This window comes from Paramormyrops kingsleyae, chromosome 3 (assembly GCF_048594095.1).
Source record: "Paramormyrops kingsleyae isolate MSU_618 chromosome 3, PKINGS_0.4, whole genome shotgun sequence".
NCBI classification, from domain to species: domain Eukaryota; kingdom Metazoa; phylum Chordata; class Actinopteri; order Osteoglossiformes; family Mormyridae; genus Paramormyrops; species Paramormyrops kingsleyae.
Genome location: NC_132799.1, coordinates 40,004,269 through 40,024,040, shown reverse-complemented (window position 1 = coordinate 40,024,040; position 19,772 = coordinate 40,004,269). Strand labels below are relative to the sequence as shown.

At 39.9% G+C, this 19,772-nt stretch overlaps 1 protein-coding gene across 8 annotated transcripts in view; it reads left to right on the top strand.

Annotated features, from left to right (window-relative positions):
* Nucleotides 1-19,772, top strand: part of LOC111858590 (peroxisome proliferator-activated receptor alpha-like) — a 111,340-nt gene that overhangs the window by 76,473 nt on the left and 15,095 nt on the right. For 2 of the 8 annotated variants that reach the window (XM_023840495.2, XM_023840493.2), the window contains exon 1: nucleotides 8,098-10,041. The exons of 2 other annotated variants lie outside the window; for them this stretch is intronic. The gene's annotated coding sequence lies outside the window, so the exon portion shown is untranslated. 4 more of the 8 variants (XM_023840496.2, XM_023840491.2, XM_023840494.2 and 1 more) reach the window with 4 other exon arrangements.

Below are 19,772 nucleotides of genomic sequence, written 5' to 3'. Positions count from 1 at the left end.
TGACAGAATAAAGCAAGAGTATCTAAATCTACAGGCTGAATTAAAAAATGACATTAGACGAGCTAAAAGGAATGTCAAAAGGAAGATCGCATTGGAGGCTAAGGATGACGTTAAAAGTTTCTTCCAGTATTTTAACTCTAAAAGAGCTCTAAAAGCTGAAATTACTAATCTGCAGGATAGTAAGGGTCTTATAATTGAAAACGACATTGATATAGTAAATGAGTTCAATGATAGTTTTGCACGGGTATTCACTGTTGAGGACACTAGTAACTTACCAGTTCTTATTACTAATCCAGCATCGTCTATAACTAATATATATATAACTGAAGCTGATGTTTTGCAAAGCCTAGCTAAGTTCAAAATAAATAAATCACAGGGCCCTGATGGCATCTTACCTATAGTGTTAAAAGAGATGAGGGATATTATTTGCCGACCCTTAACTTTACTGTTTCAAAAATCCTTATCTGAAGGTGTGGTACCTTCTGATTGGAAGCATGCCAACATAACGCCCATTTTCAAAAAAAGGGGATAGAAGTAATTTGTCAAACTATAGGCCAGTCAGTCTAACTTGTATAACTGGTAAAGTTGTGGAGGTTATAATCAAAGAGAAAATGGTAGATTACCTGGACTCAAATAACATTTTGAGGGATAGCCAGCATGGATTTAGGAGAGGTAGATCCTGTTTAACAAATCTGTTGGAGTTTTTTGAGGAAGCTACTCATCTACTTAGATTTCCAAAAGGCTTTTGATGTTGTCCCCTACAAGAGGCTCTTACTTAAACTCAAAGTGACAGGTATTTTAGGAACTGTAGCGACCTGGATTGATAACTGGTTAACAGATAGGAAGCAGCGACTAGTTATAAGAGGCACAATGTCACAGTGGGCCTGCGTTCATAGTGGGGTACCGCAGGGTTCAATTTTAGGACCACTATTGTTCCTAATTTACATAAATGATATAGACACCAATATATACAGTAAACTGGTGAAATTTGCAGATGACACCAAGGTGGGTGGTGTAGCAGATACTGAACTAGCGGCTCAGCAGCTACAGCGGGATCTTGATTTAATTAGTGACTGGGTCGATACCTGGCAGATGAAATTTAACATAGACAAATGTAAGGTACTCCATGTAGGGAGCAGAAATATAAAGTATAGGTATTTTATGAGACCTACTGAAATAAAGGTAGCTGATTACGAGAAAGACCTTGGTGTGTATGTTGATGCTTCCATGTCTCATTCTCGCCAGTGCGGGGAAGCAATAAAAAAGGCCAATAGGATGTTGGGGTATATCTCCAGGTGTGTGGAGCTTAAGTCAAGGGAGGTAATGCTAAGATTATACAATTCCTTGGTGAGACCTCACCTAGAATATTGTGTGCAGGTTTGGTCACCATATCTTAAAAAGGACACTGCGGCCTTAGAAAAGGTGCAGCGTAGGGCCACAAGAATGATTCCTGGTCTTAGAGGAATGTCATACGAGGAAAGGTTAGTTGAGCTAAATCTGTTCAGCCTCAAGCAAAGGAGACTGAGGGGGGACATGATCCAGGTCTATAAGATTGTAACAGGTTTGGATGCTGTTCAACCGAATAGTTACTTCAGCATTAGTTCAAATACAAGAACTCGTGGCCATAGGTGGAAATTAGCGGGAGAACATTTCAAACTGGATTTAAGGAAGCACTTCTTTACACAGCGTGTAGTCAGAGTATGGAATAGTCTTCCTGATAACATAGTGCAAGCTGAATCCTTGGGTTCAGAGCTAGATAAGATTTTAACAACTCTGAGCTATTAGTTAAGTTCTCCCCAAGCGAGTTCGATGGGCCGAATGGCCTCCTCTCGTTTGTATAGTTCTTATGTTCTTAAAATTATATAAAATGTGAATTGTAGGAGCTTTAATGGGACTGAGTGCTCCATTTTTAACTTTTGAGCATCTGATCCTTAAAGTCTCTCCACAGCCCTGAGCAGCATGTGTGATCCAATCATCAGGCATTGATTACTGTTTCTTACTGAATAAAGCACGCTGTCGTGTTGACTCTGCATAGCAACCTTGAGCTTATGTGTGTCGGACATTTCTGTAAGGCAACATTTTATGAAAATCTGCAGCAAATACTGAAAGAGGGACATTTGTGAGAACATTCCCTATCTGTCAGAATGTGCTTAGAAACTGTGCTAAATCTGAAAAAGCCAAAAGGTGCAAAATAGCATATTTCTGTATAAGATGTGCATACCCATGTATTGTCAATTTTCCCAATAGGATTTGCATTTATCATCACATGCTCTTTTGTAGATAACAGTATAGTAAATAGCTTTGATGCACTCTGTGATTGGAGACTTCTGCTGTATGGTAACCTTACCGTACGTAGCATCTTACTTTGCTACATTCAGCCATAGAAACAGGCTGCATTGCTCCTTTGTACTGCAATGACACATTTCCCCTGGAACCAAACCCAGGTGAACTAGAGCTGGGATGCTCACCTGTAAAGAGTTAGACTGTGATTTCTGCCCAGTTTCCTTGTTACTAGTCTTACTCCTGCAATTATTGCATGTGTATATGTTTGTTTTTAAATGCATGCATATGCATATGTGAGTGTATACAGCATGACTGAATCTCTTGGTCAGGCCACTGTTATCCAGATATCCATTTTCTGTAACTATTTGTCCTCTGCAGGGTTGCGGGGGTCAGAAGCCTATCCCAGAGGCTACAAGTGCAAGGCAGTGAACAATGCAGGATGGGGTGCCAACCCATTGCAGAACACACTCACAGGCACATCTATGGGCAATTTGGAAACTCCAGTTAACCTCAGCATGTTTTTGGACTGGGGTGGAGGGGGGGGGGGGGCTAAAGCACCCAGAATAACCCCAAGATGACATGGGGAGAACATGCAAACTCCACACAAATGGAGTCATGGCAGGGGACTTGATCCCTGGTTCCAGAGAGGTGAGGCAACAAGGCTGACCACTGCACCACCGTGCATTAACATTAATGGCAACTACTGTCATAAACCTGTTTCCCATACTTTCCACATAGCGTTGCTGCGATCATGTCACAATGTAATCACGATTATAAAGTGCATACGCAATAATCACCAGAGGTCTCATTTATAAAACTTTGCATAGAACTCATACTAAAATTGTACGTGCGCTAAAAAGGCGAAAATGACGTACGCAAAGAAAAAGTCAGATTTATAAAAACGTGCGCACGCACACCTCCAAGCAATATACGGTTTATAATTCGCACACTACCTGGGATTGTACGCACGTGGATATTCCGCTCTCTACACGCCCCCGTTCAACCATACATGGTCAATGCAAACCACCTCATGTATATTTAAGCATCCGATGTAAACCTGAAAAACTCATGGCATCATGGCAACTGAGGGGAAAGGTAAGAAGAGAATTTTTTTCTGAAACTGAGATAGGTGTGCTTGTGGATATGGAAGCCCGGTTCCGCCACCTTGGAAAAAAAATATATAATTTAAGTTGAAATTTAGACTTAGTTATCATGTTATTTCGAGATATTAACTCGAAATTTAGACTTAATTACTCAAAATAACGAGATAACTATCTCGAAATTTCGGCTTAGTTATCTCGTTATTTTGAGATAATAAGTCAAAATTTCGCCTTAAATTATACATATTTTTTTCTACGGTGGCGGAAACGGGCTTCCATAGGTATAACAACTGGCCACCTGATGCGTCTAAACATCGCCATCTGCATTTCAGTAGGCCGATCGCACGCTCCACAACGGTACGCGCACGAGCGTGAGCATCATTATTGTGATTTTCCTGTGCGCTCTGGGGTTTGAAAGGGAGGTGAAGAGCCAGATGAACAATGAATAGTTATAAATTACACAATGTTTTTATCACCTTACCAAGTAGCCAGTCATCGCGCGTAGCGCCAGCCTTCAGTCTGTTCCGTACACTGCTGTGTTACAGGAAAAACGAGTCATGTGTTGAACCAGACCATCGTGCAGCCACGTTTGTCAGGACCATATCAGCGTCACGAATAACTTGCACATTTATAGAATGCACATGTTTTCTATTCACGTAAATTCATTTTCATATGGAGCCCTCATTGCAACGTGAGTGCAGTCAATTGCACCGATTACATTTGGGAAACCGGGCATTGCTGCAAATTGCCTGTTGATGTTAGCCTGTTCTCCCACAGTGTAAGGGAACTTAGTGTATCTACTATAGTCATTTTAATAATCCCATCCAAAACGACAGGTATTATTGATCTTAGTGATGGTTGTGATATCCCATACCTAGAATACAATTAAACACAAGGATGGATGGATGAAAATGGATGGATGGATGTATCGATAGATTATTATTGTATTTCTTAAACAAGCTTTAGAACAAATTCACAGTTTTATTGTTAATTATAACATATACTTGTCGGCTAATTCCCGCTGGTAACAGCCTTGCAGTTGCAAGGAACCCCAGGGTCGTCAGTACCTGTATCTATACTGGGATTGCGCGGTTCTGCCAGGTTGGTCTATCTAACATTGGACCCAGTTCAGCACATAGCTCCAAAACCACACATCTAGGTAATCTAAATTGGCTTATGAGCCTGTCATCATCATGATTGTAGATTATACAATTCCTTGGTGAGACCTCACCTAGAATATTGTGTACAGGTTTGGTCACCATATCTTAAAAAGGACATAGCGGCCTTAGAAAAGGTGCAGCGTAGGGCCACAAGAATGATTCCTGGTCTTAGAGGAATGTCATACGAGGAAAGGTTATTTGAGCTAAATCTGTTCAGCCTCAAGCAAAGGAGACTGAGGGGGGACATGATCCAGGTCTATAAGATTCTAACAGGTTTGGATGCTGTTCAACCGAATAGTTACTTCAGCATTAGTTCAAATACAAGAACTCGTGGCCATAGGTGGAAATTAGCGGGAGAACATTTCAAACTGGATTTAAGGAAGCACTTCTTTACACAGCGTGTAGTCAGAGTATGGAATAGTCTTCCTGATAACGTAGTGCAAGCTGAATCCTTGGGTTCCTTTAAATCAGAGCTAGATAAGATTTTAACAACTCTGAGCTATTAGTTAAGTTCTCCCCAAGCGAGCTCGATGGGCCGAATGGCCTCCTCTCGTTTGTATAGTTCTTATGTTCTTATGTTCTTATGGGCCAAAAAAGCTTCATGGTACCTGAACACCCGTTCTCTTCTAAGTCTGCCATTGGCGTAATCTTCTAACAATGCCAGCGCATGCATTATGTTATGTTGCGCACGAATGTGATCGCGGTATTTATGTGTTGTCAGCAATGACACTGATTGTTTCACACCATGTCCAAATGATCGTGATATTCACGACCACTACTTATCCATTTACATTTCATAAGCTGCGGCACATAGATAAAAATGTAGATGAAGTTAAGATTTGAGTTGGAATAAATATTTTACTTATATATTTATTCACTACTACAAATATGTGACTGAATAAGTGAAATTAAATGTACGGTGTATGACTCACTAACAAGGAATTATTATTTAGCCTATGTACTGATGCCACTCACGTTATTGCTCACCCTCTTCAGTCGTATTTTTTTCTCCAAAATCTTCGCACACGTGGGACAGAGTTGGCGTACATATGCGCACATTCTGCCGTCAAATTTGTTTCCGTAGATCGCAACGTTTGCGTAGAAAGAGGCGTACGCATCTTTTACGTTCCATTTTGTGCGTACGCAACGGTTATAAATGAGACTCCTGGTTATCAGAGCACACCACATGCTACTGTTTTGATAAATCATGGAAGCAATAAGCTCTGAAGTGACAGTGAAGAAAGAGACAGCTCAACAGCCAGAACATCTTTTGAAAGAGGAGATAGATTTTGCAATGCGACATGGTTATTAAACATAAGGATACGCCAAATTTATACAGACAACTGACTTTTTGGCGTCACAATAGGCATTTCATTAATATTTAAGGCACCCTACTAATCTGCTTACCAAATTCTCGACGTAAGCAAACGCCCATATAGCACCGACAAATGTTTGTCCAGACAAATGTTTCCCTCATCATCTAAGGCTTTGGTGATTATTGCGCATGCACCACATGATAGATAATACACTGTGACAGTCCTGTTTCCACATATCTAAACAGTTGGGCTGTTGAGGACATAAGCCTGTTTTCCACCTTCAGCTTGCAGAGGGTGCCATGAACTAGCATCTGTAAAGTGCAGTGTTTACGATGCGCTAACCTCTGGCTGTCAGGTAAGAAACCTTGTTGGTCTCGGACTGCAGCCTGGATATCTGTTTTGCTCTGGTCGGTGAGTCAACCCCCCCTCAGTTGGCTGGATGGAGCCTGACTGCGTGTCTTCTGAAAAACTGTCCTTTGGGGTGAGGTAGTAGGTTGTATAGTTTTAGGGTTACACCCTTCCTGTCAAATAACTATACAACTTACTGTCTTTCCTGAAGTGGCTGTAATGTCATCGCTGGACAGAAGCTTGAAACAGACCTGCCTGTTTCTGACCTCAACAGTCGTCAGGAAAACTGGATTTTCTTCCATTTTTAATGTTTCTTTCTTTTTTTAAGGAAATTTTAATAGCACCACTTAAACAGAACAGTGCTTCATCATCAGTTGACTCTGTGAGCTGGATTCTGCTCTTTTAATACAGAATTGCTGGGAGAAGAAAGAAACTTCAGTGCATTTTCAGATACAGTACTTGGGACAAAGTGGAAGATTTTTCTTGTGCACTAAGCTGGGCGTCGGGTTCAGGCCCTCGTTCCTCTTACTGATGTTCTCACAGGGTGAGGTAGTAGGTTGTGTGGTTTCAGGGTAGTGATTTTGCCCCATCAGGAGATAACTATACAACCTACTGCCTTCCCTGAAGGGCAGCGGTGCAGCAGGGCCCTGGGTGTTGGACAGCTGTGAATTCTCTTCATTCAGGCTGCTAAGAAAGATACACATGAAATGCCCTGTGAACTAGGACCACAGCTTTTTACAGTAAGTAAGTTTTCTTTGTGGGGTTAACCATGTTTTCTGCATAAAAGCGTATTTCTGCATTAAATTTGTGAACTGAAAATAAAAATTTTCAAGTCCCAAATTAATTAAGTGTTGTTTGTCTTTAGCACATCATGGTTCATTGTTGCTTGTTCCAGGATAAATTCTAGGAATAACGCAAGTTAACCTCTTAAACCAAGTTCTACATGGGAAAATAGGCTTACATATCAAAAATAAAACAACAAAATATAACACAACTACATGGCACTCTGCATACATGCTAACAAACAGCTATACTACAGAATACAAGTAAGTGTGCTCAAGTGCGACAGGAGAGGAGCGCTGCATTTAAATGCTTATATAAATTAAATGAGATCCATAAACTCTAAGTGTAGATAAAATTACCTTTACAGCACATAGCTAACAGTGTAAATGAAAAAGGCTCAGGCAGAGGTATGGACATCAGGGAAAAAGCAAAATCTGTCCTCCATTATAGACATGGTACCTTTCTCAGCTCCCACCAGGCCAATGTGGCTGTGAGTTATAGCTTCTGTCTCTGGCTACTGTGTTAATTTACCCCTCTGAGCTCAGTCAAGAAGTCATCATAAAATAGTGGGTGGAATTATCACATATTTCTAACTCTATTTTAATCTATGACATGATCATGCATATGCCACTAATGTTAATGTATAACAGCTGGATGAGTTTTTCAATCAAACCAGTCAAAGCACAAGAAGATGTGAGCTATTTAGCCAAACACAGGTGCCTTTCAGTTTTAAAGTAGTTTGTAAAACCTGGAGTAGCTTAAAGTGTCCTCCCTGACATGGATTATCTGGTCAGCCTAATATATAAGTTTTTAGCTACTTCATACCCTTCAGTTGGGCACGTAAGTTGAAGAAAACTCGTAACACCATCTAGCGGCCATAAACGAAAGCTATGAATAGAAGGGTGGGAAGCTTCTTAACAGGTTAAGTATTGGTAACTTGCAATCGATTTAATTCAGGAGGACCAGTGGCTGTACTATGAAGCGGGGTTACTGGCTTATCGGGGTAACTTGTCGGATTAAAGGTACCACAAGTTAAATGGACTAAATATTCGTTCACTTACATTTTGCCCAGACTACCTTAAATCCGACTAGTTACCCCGATAAGCCAGTAAAGCGGCTTCGTAGTACAGGCTGCAGGTAACGTTGCTTCCATCTAAATTGTAATATAAAGAGCTGAAGTTAATTGAAAATCAAAACACTGCGAGCTCCACAATTGACAATATAGAGTTGGTCTGGTCCTAGGATGTGGATAGCGCTCACCTACTTCAGTTAGATTCCAGCATTTTTTCCCCTCATAGTATTAAAGCTTTATATGGTTTATTAAAAAATAATGCCATCTTACATTATTTCTTGTTCGTCTCCTTGTTATCGTCGTAAGGACATTTTGTCATAAAATATATAAAAGTTTAATCAGTGCTGTTCACGTTTGATGTCGTCATGTGCCAAAAAGAAGACGGTTCTTCTAATAGTTAGTACTGATTTTATAAATTGCTTTTTTATGCTGTATGGTTTCATAGCATTCTTTCTCCGACGCAATGAACGCTTCGCTGTGTACGCTTAAAAATTAGTGGGGACTCCAGTATAGCATACCTGTTGCATTAACTTTCGCGACATATCGGACGTTCACGTTTACTTTGAATTTAGGCCTACTAGCTGTTTTCTCTGCGATCATTGCATTGCGTAATTGACAATATAGAGTGAAGCGACCGAGACATTTAGACCTGCTTTGATGTGAAACGATATCTTTCAGTACCCTTTCATTGATAAACTCAAGTGCCAACTGTGCACTAAATGGAATCTAGCACTTGTAACCTTCGGTAGCGTGCAATCATTTTAAATGTTGACTACATCGAATAACTGCCAGCCGCCTATATAAGCACAATCGCGTTTAATTTATGCTTATTATTTACTGATAATTGATAACCGTTTCCAGTTAACGGTTTACTCCCTGGTTCTGCAAAATTGCAAACTGCCTCCTATATAACATCATACTAATTGACATTTCTGCCTGTAATCTGCATGTATTCTAATAGTGATCAACAGCCTGCTTATTTTATGCATCGATCGGTACCTCAAGAAGTGCGTTTATATTAGTGCTAAAATTACAGTAAAAAGCAGATTTCGGCTCGGATATTATTTAAAAATGTACTCATACTCAGGTGCCATTGTATATACGTTGTCTTAGGAATTTGACTATACTAATATGAGAACTAATTAAATTGATCATTTTTAGTTTTTCGTAGAACGAATTAAGCTCATTTATTTACTTATGATTCGGGTCTGGTGACACTGATTTTTTCTGCGCTTTGCATATCATATAAAACTATATTTTCTCTTTAATAAATCTTGCAGCTAGCTTGTTTGGAGTGAGCCCGGAGGATGTTTGTCTACCCATCATCCGTCCGGCCTACTTGGCTGGCGGTCGTTGAGGCTCTCAGTCCTCACCCATGATATGTCACGTGTATTTTAAGTTTTTATTTATGTCACTTAATTGTTTCCTCGCCAATATGATACTCGTCTTAAACAAAATATGTCCATCCATCCATCCATCCATCCATCTATCCATCCACACAACTAACCAACCGCTGATTCAGTACAATGTCGTGTTGAAATTCAACAAATTAATATATATTTGCAATAAAATTATAAGAAAATAAAAACAATACATTAACAAAAATTCTTGTCAGTTTCCGATTATTATAACGTAAAAAGGTATATGCTACCCACAATATATTCTGAAGTGCTTAAAGGATTTTGCACGTAGTAACTGAATTAAACGCTTAAACGTACTCATTATAAATATATAAAGGAAATGATACTTTGTGACGTTGTCTAAAATTAGCCAGCATTCATCATGAGCCCTGCTGGTTGCTGGAATTGGAAAAAAAAAGAAGTTGACGTTAGTGGGCGGTCCTTCACCGGCCCTAGGTTTCCATTCGCTGGGTCTGGGGGTGTGTCGGGCGGGTGTGTACGTTCGTCTTGCAAATGATACCCGCGGCGTCACTTCCTGCGGCCGGTCGTCATTTTTGACAGCGGCGCGGTGCGGAGGAGGTAGGTGGTATCTGTGCGCCGGCAATAGCTGTTTCTCTGTCTTCCTAGTTTAACACTGACAAGTCTTTCGTGTTGGGAAACTGAATTTAAGGTAGATAATTTCATTATTATGTCACGTTGCATAATTTAGTATATTATTTGATAATTTCAAAATGCTATACCAGATAGGCCTATAATTGTGTTATAAGAATAAAGTGCACCGTATTTATGTTTTTAATGTTTGTAAATGAAAACGTGGTTTTACTGGTGTTATAAAGTATTCCAGGCTACAAAAAAGAGCATAGATTCCTTTAATCCTACGGAAATCGTGGCACATTACTGAATAAAACGATATAAGTGAACACGTAAATATCGTGCTACGTGTCTGAGCGTGTTTCATGGTTTTGAGAATAACTGTTCAGTTGCTACAAAACCTTGGATTTCTCTTTTCGTATTTCATATTTTTGTGTCCATTAAGTGTGTCATTACAGTTTGATACATAGGCCTATAAATATGTAGCTCAAATAGGTATCTTTATTTTTGTGAATTTTGTGTATAGAGCGTTTGAGTAGTTTTCAGGAGACTCCTTTGGAGTGTGGATGCATCTTGAAGTTTGCATAATCTTCCTGCAAACATTACTTTGCGTACGTCCACCTATTAAAAGCCGGTGAGGAAAACCACTTGTGTCCTCTCCTTACTTTCGTGAGAACTAAACGTTTTGAAAGTTCGCTCTTTCGTAGATAATGCATTCCATACGACCGCAGAGGGCCTTGCATACTATTTTTGCATATTGTGCATCTTTGGTTGCGTTGTCCTACTGCAGGGGTGTCAGACTCCAGCCCCAGACGGCCGGAGCCCTGCACATTTTTGGGTTTCCCCTCATTTAACACACCTGATTCAACTCCTTCTGCTAATTATCACACAGGTCATGAGCTGAATCATTTGTGGTGGAATAGGGAAAGACCCAAGCTACACAGGGCTCCAGCCCTCCAGGAATGGAGTCTGACACTCCAGTCCTTCTGTGTTCTGAGACCATAGTAGGGTGTGCTGCACCTTATGCTATATGCCTTCTGTGTGGCCATGACTTGGTAGTAGTTATGTAAAATGAATGCATATACTAAATAGTACAGCTATATTCGTACTTTAACAATTTGAACCATGAATTCGTTGCTTAAGAATCACGGTCTGGTTTAGCCAAATAGGAACAAAGACCATAACACAAAAAAACTAACAGTACATAATGATCCAATATTGTCATGCAGTGCAGTTGACCACTGATACACAAACAGTGGCCTGTACTACGAAGCGGGGTTACTGGCTTATCGGGGTAACTTGTCGGATTTAAGGTACCACAGTTTAAATGGACTAAATATTTGCTCACTTACATTTTGCCCAGACTACCTTAAATCCGACAAGTTACCCCGAAAGCAGATAACCCCGCTTCGTAGTACAGGCCACAGATCAGTAAAGCAAGTATGAAATTACATTTATTGTGATTCATTATAATGCAATGCAGTGTGACTCTAGTTTGCTGTATATGTTAAGTTAGTAATGGAGCGTGCATAGACTTTTTCTTTAATCTTCTTTACCTCTTAGTGTTTGAAGTTCATTTGTGACGGAATGTGGTGAGTATGCCACCTGGTGGCAAAATGTCACCAGTAGCTTACCTTCCGTTTTTCCTTAAAAAAAAAAAAAAGTTTTTATTGTTTGGAAACATTTATTTTATATTGTTTACTGTCCCCAAACTTGTAAATACTCAGTCACACAAAAATGTGAATCCTGAAGTTTTTCCTGCCTCCAGTAGTGCCATCTAATCTGCCCCTCTCAGATTGCAGGGTTTGCATTATTTGTGGGTTTACATTGATTTAGCCAAATTTCCTGGACGTTATGCTTTCAAACACAAGAATTTGGAGTTAAAATTCTTTTTTCACAAGTGTGTGTCATGTGGGCGAACTAACAGCATGGATGTGTACAAATCCCAGGTAAATGGTAACAGTAACAGGGTCAGGGGCATGGGTGATGAGGAGGATTTGTACCTCCCCTCTAATATTTAATTTGGTTTCATTTGTCCCTCCAAAAAATAGAACTTTTCGTTGAAATTATTGTGTCCTCCTCTGATATCAAACTGCATCTTGTGCCATTACACACAGTGCACTACTTTGTTCCTGCCAAGCTTATGAAGTGACGCTTCAGTCCGCCTTGTGAGGAAAATGATCTCGGTGTTGTAGCTTAAACGACCACTTTCCTAAAGTGGATCTTTTGGATAAAGTCTCTTGTTATTGGCTGGAATTCATTTGGAAAACAGACAATGCTTTGTTTGTCCGGATGCATCTGCTGGGTGGGGAGAAAGGTTCTCACATACAATCATGCACTGTGCACACCTGGTTTTTATACTGTGCCACAGCCGAGAGTCTGTGGCATTTATCTGGCTGACCTAAGTCTGACCACAACTTTTTAAGAATCAGTAGACTGACAGGCTGCGGAATTGTACTGGGAGAGCAGCCTACCTTATTCGGGGATATGAGATACTGGGTGGTTCTGAAACAGGTCCGGTAGGAATGCCTAACGGGAATGAACGTGCATCAGCCTGTAGCTCCAAGTTCAGGGATGCCTTAGTCCATGTGATCGCATGCTTGGGTCTGCATGGTTTATTGTGTCACCTGTTCCTACCATTGCTCTTTTCACTTCCTGGTTTTGTTATATGTTACCGAGTGATTTCTTGTCCCAGCATAACATGTACAGGATGATCGTATCTAATGCACCCTTTATTTGTTATAAATGGAACCTTTTGTCTAGCTAAAGGAATGTGTGTGTGTTTTTTGAGGGGTTTGATGGGTGTCGACTTTATGCCTCTCCCAAATGCGGTATATCCCATTGTTTCATCATGGCAAAGTCAGTTCTTTTGTTGAATGTTCTGAATTCAGCTTCTTCTTAAGGGTTGCATAACTGCTCCCCCTTTGGCTCTTTTAATTGATTCTCCACATTTCCTTCGTCATGCGGACTCAGGTAAGTTGACGAGCAAGGTCTGCAGCCACAGTCATGTTTCTGAACCCATTCTCAGTGTGACATTTTCCTAACTTTGATCTGTAAAATGGTTATTCTCTAAATACTTTATTCTTAAAAACATCACTGTAGGTTGCGAGGGAATGTGTAGAACACAGTGATAGGGGGCAGTGTGAGGCTATGTGGGTTAGATCTTTGTACCTGTGATCAGAAGGTTGCCAGTTCAAATCCTGTCCTCAGCAGAATAGTCTCAAAGGAGATCAAAGATGGAATATGTGTAAAAAGCATTCCCTGGATGGTCATGTGAAGTTTATCTGTGTGATTTTCCACTGTGCCATCTTTCTTTTTTAGATGTGAAGCCTGTCTGTTTTATTACTCAGCTATTTGCTTTTGCCGGCCAAAGCCCTAGGGGGTGACAGTGGAAGGCGTGACACGTGTCGTAACAGCCTAAATGGCCAGGAGTTATCGGGATATCCACGTTACCATGTGGTATCCTGAGTGTTGTATGGTTGCTATCATATGAAGGGCATGCCAAAGCATTCCCACTCCTGGTGAACTTTTATCTCACATCAGGATGTGTCTCCTGCTGAATTTTGATTCTCCAGTGAGTGCATTTTCCTCCTGCTAAGGCTTTGTTGCTTTTTGTAGTTTTTAACCTGAAATCTGAAACCTACAATTATCTCAAACCCTATATTTTCTAGAATTCCCCTTTGAGATCAGTAAAGCTTATCTTTTATATATAAGAAAGAGACACTGGTTTTTCAGGCTGTCATTTCTATTTTTCTGGAGGTCAAGACAACCTCTTTAGTGAGTTAAGCGAAACTGTTGACAAAAAAGCACGTGTTTGGATTTTCAGGTTCCAGTAATGGGTGATTTCAGCATAGGTGAGAAATGTGCTTTTGATCTTGGATCACATGAAGAATGATCTTTATTTATACATTTTCACAGCTCTAGCATGTCCAGTCTATAGGCTGGTTCATACTTCTCTGCAGAAGAGCAACACTCACATATCCCCTCTGTGTATGTGTACTTGGAAACGTCAAGGTCAAGCCATGTACTTTGCATGTAAAACCTCGGATTGCGAGCATAATTTGTTCCAGAAACGTGCTTGTAATCCAAAGCACTCGTATATCAAAGCGAATTTTCCCATTAGAAATAATGGAAACTCAGATGATTCGTTGCACAACCCAAAAATATTCATATAAAATGGTTAATACAAAATATAAATTAAAAATACATAAAACAAATTAACCTGCACTTTACCTTTGAAAAGAATCGTGGATGGTGTGAGGGAGACGAGAGAGAGGAGAAGAGGAGGGTTATTTTGTAGGACGACTTTCACTATAACTAACGGAATCACTGCTATCTGTCGGCTCACTGGAATCTTTTTCTTTTTGCGCGACTTTAACAAGGAACCCATCCAATGACAGCCGTTTTTCGATTTTGTGGAAATGTGGACTTTGCATTGTTGTTAAACAGATTCATTGCTCGCATTGCTACGGCCTTATTCGGGTGGTGCTTTTCTACTAAATTTTGACTATACGAGCGAGGCACGCCGACTGACACTGCATGGGAAATGATTACCCACAATCCCGCAGTGTGAGAGAGAAGAACCATCGGCTCAGTTTTGATCACGTGACGCTCGGCAAACAAAGCGTATACGTAATACTCGTATTGCAAATTTAATAAGATTTATTAAATTTTTGCTCGTCTTGCAAAACACTCGCAAACCAAGTTACTCGCAATCCAAGGTTTGACTATTTATATTTTTATTAATAGTAATGATAATTTGTTATCATTCTGATATTTCCTGCACACATACCACAGCAGTGAGGTTTGTGTTCATTTCTCTATTTTAAAAATTCAGAGAGCCAGCTCACATGGTTGCCAACTTTGGTCACCTAGCTGGAGTGAAATTTTCAATTCATGACAAGTCTGCACTCACAAACACACACACTTACTTGTATCTAACAGTTTCTTTACTTTGCAAATAATCTGTAGGGTGTGCAAACTGCCCCAACGCTCATCAAAAGCATCCATATTTGTATTTGAACTAAGTAGACGCTATGGACAGATGTCATTGCCTTGTCAAACAGTGGCTATGGTGCTTCTTCCACGTGTTGGTATAGAACATAAATTGTGGAAATGATTCCTTTGTTTTCACTCAGATAATGATCTTTGTTAAAATTATGCAGAATGTGAACCCTTAAGGTGGTTGTATAAAAATGATGTCCAGACAAAATGAAATTGAACACATCGGTGAGTACAGTCTGTCTCATACTTGCAATGCCACCATCTTGTTTGTTCTATGTTAAGCCACAACCGTAAGGGTGCACAATATGTTTAATGCAGCAGATCCACATTTTGTGCCGAGTGCATGAGTCATTCTAAGAATGGAGATATCTGCTCTTTTAAAATGGAAGTTACCATCTTTATTAACAGTAAGGCTGCCACTAACAACTATTTTTCTATGGAATAATCTATCGAATATTTTACCGATTTGGTCAATTTATTTAAACGATTCATTTTCCTCCAGAAAATCAAGTTGACCATTGAATCCGTTAACATTATTCTGACAACAAACTGTATGTCATTGCAGGGCTTTAGATAATGTAAATTCAGCGTGTCTTTATGCTTATTAAATTCAGTTAGCAGAGTGCGCCACATGCAGCTATTTTTGTGTACCGTGGAAGCCAAGGGTATAACTTTGGGTTGAGCATTGGGGGTGGGGCCTCCACCTATTTAGGGTTGTATTTTGTATTTGTTTTGGTTTTGACTACTGGGGAGGGGGGGTTACAACCGCCCCATCACCCTCATGCCTATGATTGAAGCAATAAGTACTGAAGTTGCGGTGAAGATAGGGACAGCTCAGCAACCACAACACACATTTTTTTTGGTAATTATAGTTTTCATTTATTTCAGTTCATGCATTATATTCTTTAATTTTGTTTGTTTTCATTTCAGTTTTAGCTTATGGTAACAACAATGGTCCCAACAAGCTCAAGGCACATGAACGCACAAACTGGCACTATCCGTCAACGTAGAATAAGCCCAGATTTTAGCCTAAACATTTTCAGCAATAATGATTTACTGGAAATTCCAAGGTAGCATGCAGCTTTATGGCTTTAATGGTGAGTGTATTTAGTAGCTACAATAGATATTAAAAAGCTTGCCATATTAATGGTCATTTTAATAAACTCTATTGGTCAGTCATCCAGAATAGCACATATGTGTTTTCTCTCCAGGCGCTTGTGCATAGCACTAGTGCCCTTGTATTATGTCATCGAAACTTTGCAGTGTAAAATCACCTTTTTGTTTTGTGATCATTTTAATTATTCCCATAGTGATAGGAAACTACCCCCATAGGAAAACAAAAAGGTTCAACATTTTGTCATGATGAATTGAAGCATTTTACAAATAATCAAGGTGATTTTATTAAAATAGAAAAATTATGCATTGATTTAAAATATAGATGTCGACCCATTTTCAGCATTGCGGCAGCCTTAATTAACAGCCTCTGTTGGTTTAATAGGGAGGCCTGTCTGTGCCGCTGCTATGATATTCACCATTACACACTAACAAAACACACGCATTCCACATCAAACACTACATCGTTAAGACATTTACTATTAACAGAAAAGCCCAAATACAGATATTGATTTACACTGTTTAAAGTGTGATGCAAAGCATGCTGGTTACTGCATAATTAGTCTTGCTGATCAACCCCACAGCATCACATTAATATGTCAATTGAGGGCAGTGGGTGGGATCAGAACAAATGAAAATGTTTGCCTCAAGGGTCCTGCACAGGCAGTATGCCGAAATAGTGATCATCACAGTGATTACGGCTCATGCTGTGCCAAAATAATGTCTATTCTGTCAATTTCAGCTAATCATCAGTTGAAAGGAGCGTTGATGTGAGAAGGTGATTAGAAAGCTGATATACGAGAGGCTCAGAGAGAGTTTAAGCAAAAAAAAAAAATGCAGAGGGGGCACGAGGGAAATGGACAGACAGTTTTGGGAGGTTCCACTCTAAAGGAAGTGCTGAAAATTTTTTAAAGTACCCGCCAAAGTCATCTTCTGCAAGAGCATTAGGGAGGGATGGTTGGATAGAAAATTAAGGTAAAGATAGCAGCTGAAAAGTGTTGTCAAGTCAGATAAAATTCAGAAGGTAAGATGATGACTGATAATAGGCAAGGGGATGCTCATCTATCCATCATCTAGCTGCTTATTCTGGTCAGGGTCATGGGGGAACCTGGAGCTTATCCCAGGCAACACAGGGTACAAAGTTGGGGAACACCCCAGACATGATGGGGAATGCTAATGAGGAATCAAAAAGGAAACCCTCACCAGTAGGGCTGCAATGATTTATCAAGTATCTCGATTACAAAAAATCCTTCATTTAATTCACAAAACTACGTACTGCTCAGTGATCACCGTGTTTCACATGGAGGATTACTGTCGCACGATGTGCTTACGCTGCATTACGTATAGCAGGGTGGTAGAAAAAAAGAGTGACGACATATAGTGACCCATTGTAAAAAGTGCTAGAGAAATAGGCATGGTGATTAGTTCCAAATATTGACATTTACATCATGGAATCACATTAATTTCCATTGCTTACCAAGTACTTTAAGCAGTATGTTGATAAATGTTTTTTTTTGTTATTATTTTAATACATTAGCTGTCAATAATATACTAAATATTACGTTGTTTTTATATATGCTCAACATTAGCTCTTAATGTTTATCATAACTAATACACTGCTCAAAAAAGGTAAAGGAACTTTGAAAACGCATCAGATTTCAATGGGGAAAAAAATCATGTTGGATACCTATACTGATATGGATTGGGTAATGTGTTAGGAATGAAAGGATGCCACATCAATTGAGGGAAATGAAAATTGTCAACCTACAGAGGGCTGAATTCAAAGACACCCCGAAAATCAAAATGGAAAAAATTATGCAGCAGGCTAGTCCATTTTGCCAAAATTTCATTGCAGTAACTCAAAATCATACTCAGTAGTTTGTATGGCCCCCAAGTGCTTGTATGCATGCCTAACAATTTTTGGGCTGCTCCTAATGAGATGACGGATGGTGTCATAGGGAACCAGATCTGGACCAGGGCATCACTGAGCTCCTGGAGAGTCTGAAGTGCAACCTGGTGGTGTTGGATGGACCGCAACATAATGTCCCAGAGGTGTTCTGTTGGATTTAGGTCAGGCGAGCATGGGGGTCGTCAATGGTATCAATTCCTTAATCCTCCAGGAACTGCCTGCATACCCTTGCCACATGAGGCTGGGCATTGCCATGCATTAGGAGGAACCCAGGACCCACTGCACCAGCATGGGTTCTGACAATGGGTCCAAGGATTTCATCCCGATATCTAATAGCAGTCAAGGTGCCCCACGGCTTCTCCAGACCCTGTCGCATGTGCTCAGGGTGAACCTGCTCTCATCTGTGAAAAGCACGGAGCATAGTGGAGGACTTGCCAATTCTGGTATTCTATGGCAAATGGCAGTTGAAATGCATGGTGTTGGGCAGTGAGCACAGGGTCCACTAGAGGACATCGGACCATCAGGCCACCCTCATGAAGTCTGTTTCTGATTGTTTATCAGTTTGGTTTCAGAGACATTCACACCAGTGGCCTGCAGGAGGTTATTTTGTAGGGCTCTGGCAGTGCTCATCCTGTTCCTCTTTGCACAAAGAAGCAGATACCTGTCCTGCTGATGGGTTAAGGACCTTCTACAGCCCTGTCCAGCTCTCCTAGAGTAACTGCCTGTCTCCTGGAATCTCCTCCATGCCCTTGAGACTGTGCTGGGAGACACAGCAGACGTTCTGGCAGTGGCACGTATTGCTGCGCCATCCTGGAGGACCAGTGCAACCTCTGTAGAGTCCAAGTATCGCCCCATGCTACCAGTAATGACACTGACCTTAGCCAAATGCAAGACTAATGAAAAAACAGTCAAAATAGATGAGGAGGGAAAAATACTGTGTGTGGTAAAATGTATTTTTATGGTTTTTTTTTGTTTTTTTTTTGCTGCATCTGTAAAAAGTGCTTTTTTCATATTCACGTTGAATTCCATTGAAATATATATATTATTTTTTAATTTTTTTACCCTTATTACCCCCCACCCCCACCTTGTCCCAAAAGTGCAAGGTGTGAGTGGGACATTGCAAAAACTACCACTATATGTAATGCTTGCTTAATTTGTCCAATTTCGCTTGTTTTGTAGGTAAAGAATGACAATAGATTTTGATCACTGAACACTTTAGAGAGGTGGGTGCTTTCTATACAATTAAATAAACCGAAAGCCGTATTTTGCCTGGCAGCCTTTATGAAGCATTAAACAATATTTATAATTGTACATTATTTTGATTAGAAAATGTTAAGTGTGACATTTATATGCCAATTTTATTTTATTTTATTTGAATGATTATTTTTCCACTTAAAGATTTAGGAATTTAAGTTTTAGCATGCTGCATGAGAAAATAGCAACTTCCGTCTTCCCGGAGGACCGGAGATGTAAAAAGTTAAATTTGTTTAGAAACTATTCTTAGTGTTTGGAGATGATGTATTCAATAAAAGTCTGCAGAGTTACAGTTATTTGTGGTTTGACCTTTAAATATAGCCTATATATGATGGGCCACTAAAGATCTGATGTAAGAAATGGTGTTTCCTGAAAGTCCACAAGGGTTAAGAAGATGTTTTCTTTAAAGAAAAAGAAACATATGTACATAAATGCACTA